The sequence below is a fragment of the Myotis davidii genome, unplaced genomic scaffold (assembly GCF_000327345.1).
Source record: "Myotis davidii unplaced genomic scaffold, ASM32734v1 scaffold1786, whole genome shotgun sequence".
Taxonomy (NCBI): Eukaryota; Metazoa; Chordata; class Mammalia; order Chiroptera; family Vespertilionidae; genus Myotis; species Myotis davidii.
Window position 1 is genome coordinate 323,959 of NW_006297147.1, and position 3,637 is coordinate 327,595.

The following is a 3,637-nucleotide window of genomic DNA, read 5'->3' on the forward strand; positions in this document are numbered from 1 at the left end:
AAAAATTAAATCAAACTCAATCAAATAATTAGATGACAATCCCAAAACTTAAAAATACTCAAGACAAGTTAGAGAAAAGGCTATGGACATTAGCTTTGGACATGATTTTCTGGATGTGACACCAACCACCAGGCAAAAAGGCAAAACTAAACTGTCTGGCCAACAACAAATGAAAAAGGGTCTTCACATCACAACAGCAATTAACAAAATGAAATTAAAAGGCAATCTACAGGATGGGAGAAAATACTTGCAAATCATATGAACGTATTGCTTGGAGATAGTGTGGATTCAGTTCAGATATCCACAATAAAGCGAATATTGAGATACAGAGAAAGTTATAAAAATATTTGGAATTTCTATCTATACTAATAAAAGAGTAATATGCTAATTAGACTGGGTTGACCGGACACCTTCCAGGCGTCCAATTGCCTTTCGGACAAAGCCATGGTGGCTGGGGCAGAGGCGGTTAGGGGCAACCAGGCCAGCAGGAGAGCAGTTAGGTTGACAGGGGAGCAGTTAGGGGATGGCCAGGCCCAGGGGAGCAGTTAGGGGGCAATCGAGCCGGCAAGCAGAGGAGGTTAGGGGTGATAAGGCAGGCACGTAGAGTGGTTAGGGGCAATCAGGCAGGCCAGTAGGGGAATAGTTAGGGGGCGGCCAGGCTGGCAGGGGGACACTTAGGAGGTGGGCAGGTCAGCAGTGGGGCAGTTAGGGGGTGGCCAGGTTGGCATCGGGGCAGTTAGGGAACAACAAGGCCGGCAGGGGACCAGTTAGGGGGCGATCAGGCCGGCAAGCAGAGGCAGTTAGGGGCGATCAGGCAGGCAGGTAAAGTGGTTAGGGGCAATCAGTCAGGCTTGCAGGGAGCAGTTGGGGGGCGGCCAGGCTGGCAGGGGTCAGTTAGGGACGTGGGCAGTGAGAGGGCGACCAGGGTGACCAGGCTGGCAGGGAGGAAGTTAGGGGGCAGCCAGGCTGGCACAGGGGCAGTTAGGGAGTGACCAGACCAGCACGAAGGCAGTTAGGGGCCAGGCCAGCAGAGGGGCAGTTAGGGGGCACACAGGACAACAGGGGGTCAGTTAGGGGACGACCATCCTGACAGGGAACCAGTTAGAGGGCGATCAGGCCAGCAAGCAGAGGGCCAGCAGGGGTGCAGTTAGGGGGCAACCAGGCCAGCACGAAGGCAGTTAGGGGGTGGCCAGGCCTGCAGGGGGGCAGTTAGGGGATGACAAGGCTGGCAGAGGACCAGTTAGGGGGTGATTAGGCCAACAAGCAGATGCAGTTAGGGGCAATCAGGCAGGCAGGTAGAGTGGTTACAGGCGATCAGGCAGACTGGCAAGGGAGCAGTTGGGGGCAACCAGGCTGGTAGGGGAGCATTAAGAGGGCGATCAGGATGGCAGGGGGGCAGTTAAGAGGCGACCAGGCGGCAGGGAGAGCAGTCAGGGGGCGACAAGCCTGGCAGGGGTCAGTTAAGGGGTGGCTAGGTGAGGAAAAGCGTAGTTAGGGGGCAACCGGGCTGGCAGGTGTCAGTTAGGGGGCAGCCAAGCCAGGCAAGGGACAGTTAGGGGGTGACCAGGTGGACGAGGCCAGCAGGGGGGCAGTTAGGAGGTAACCAGACCAGCAGTGGGCAGTTAGGAGGCGACCAGGCACGAAGCAGTTAGGGGCAGCAGGGGGGAAGTGAACGGGTGACCATACCGGCAGGGGGGCAGCAGTTAGGGGGCGATGAGGCCAGCAGGGGGGCAGTTAGAGGGCAATGAGGCTGGCAAGCAGAGGCAATTAGGGGCAATCAGTCAGACTGGCAGGGGAGCAGTTAGGAGTGATCACGCCGGCAAGCAGAGGTGGTTAGGGGCGATCAGGTAGGCAGGCAGGCAGGCAAGCAGGTAGGAACCAGTGGTCCTGGATTGTGAGAGGGATGTCCAACTGCCAGTTTAGGGCCCATCCCTGCGGGTCCCCCAAGGGGTCCCAGATTGGAGAGGTTTCAGGCCGGGCTGAGGGGCCCCTGCCCACCACCACAGTACACAAATTTCATGCACCGGGCCTCTAGTCTATAAATACAAAAGCCTAAGTGACTATTACAACTGAATGACCTGAATCACTGGAATGAACAGTCGGCCAGTCGCTTTGACTTGTACCGACCACCAGGGGGCAGAAGCTCAACGCAGGTCCTGCCCCCTAGTGGTCAGTGCGCTCCCACAGCAACACCCCTGCCGGCACGGTCGCTCCCTAACTGCTCCCCTGCCAGCCTGCCTAATCTCCCCTAACCACTTTACCTGCCTGCCTGATCACCCCCTAACTGTGGGTACCGGGTTCAATTCCAGCACATGCCTGGGTTGTGGGGTCGATTCCCAGTGAGGGGCATAGAGGAGGTGGCCAATCAGTGATTCCCTCTCATCATTGATGTTTCTATCTCTCTCTCCCTCTCCCTTCCTCTCTAAAATCAATAAAAATATTTTTAAAAAACACACAAAAAACTCCCTCAGCCAGCAAACCCCTGCAGTCCCTCCCCTGACCGGCCATCAGGTGATTGGGGGGACCCCACCCGAGCACGAATTCGTGTACCAGGCCTCTAATTAAATAATAAAGATATGTTTACACTTTACTGCAGGCTAATAAAAACAGAAATACTGTGTGAAAAATACTTTATCAGTACAGAGTAACAAGCTCAGGGAAATTAAGAGACCTAAAGTGACCACAAAGGAAGTTTTGAAATGAAAACTTTCTAACTAAAAGCAGTTAATGACAAGTAGACATGTCCTCAGCTGGAATATTCACCCACAAAAGTCAATCCTTACCTTAACTGAGCCTGTCTATCATTTTCTGCATCTATGATAACATCCCTTTGGAAAGTCAGAGTAACATCCCTTTTTTTGGGATTCTTCAGGGCACAACCAAATGCACCATACATAGCAGAGACTAGAAATACTCTCATTGCTATTTTCATCATATTAATATTGATTATTAGCTATCCTGTCCCCAACTATGTAAAAGATTTATCATTTTACTTTTAATCCAATTCCAGAAGTAGCCCCACTTTGCTCTCTTCTGCCTCCTTAATCTATCACCAATGAATTTCATGAAACCCAGCTATGCCTGCTCTTTTGATTGTAATGTATCAAATAAGGTGCAAAACTGCCATTCTCTTGAGCATTATGTCAATGCCTTGAGATTTTGCTTCCAAGCAACTGTTGAAAGTTTGGACCAAATAAACTCACCAAAATTATTTACAGGTTTGAATATTTCTCATGTTCACACTGGTCAACAGCATCTGAGCTTGCTGAAAGAATGGCCACACTAAACCTCCTGATTGCAGGATTGCCAAAAACGTTAAAATTTGTAAAACCAAAAATCCTACACAGCCTGGCTCTGGTGGTTCAGAGGACTGAGTGTCATCCCATGGACCAAGATGTCCCAGGTTCGATTCCCAGTCAGGGCACATGCCTGGGTTGCTGGCTCCATCCCCAGTAGAGGGTGTGCAGAAGGCAGCCAATCAATGATATTCTCAAATTATTGATGTTTCTCTCTCTCCCTCTCCCATCTTCTCTGAAATCAATAAGAATATATTCAAAACAGAACAAAATACCTACAAAACACAACCACGCACATGCAAAGAGACAAGTCAGTAGCTGTATGTAATAAAAAATTAAAA

General features: G+C 50.7%; 1 protein-coding gene across 1 annotated transcript in view; it reads right to left on the reverse strand.

Moving 5' to 3' along the window:
* The window catches only part of LOC102766858 (zinc finger protein 551-like), a 54,885-nt gene that overhangs the window by 689 nt on the left and 50,559 nt on the right, over positions 1–3,637 (reverse strand). The gene's annotated exons all lie outside the window — the stretch shown is intronic.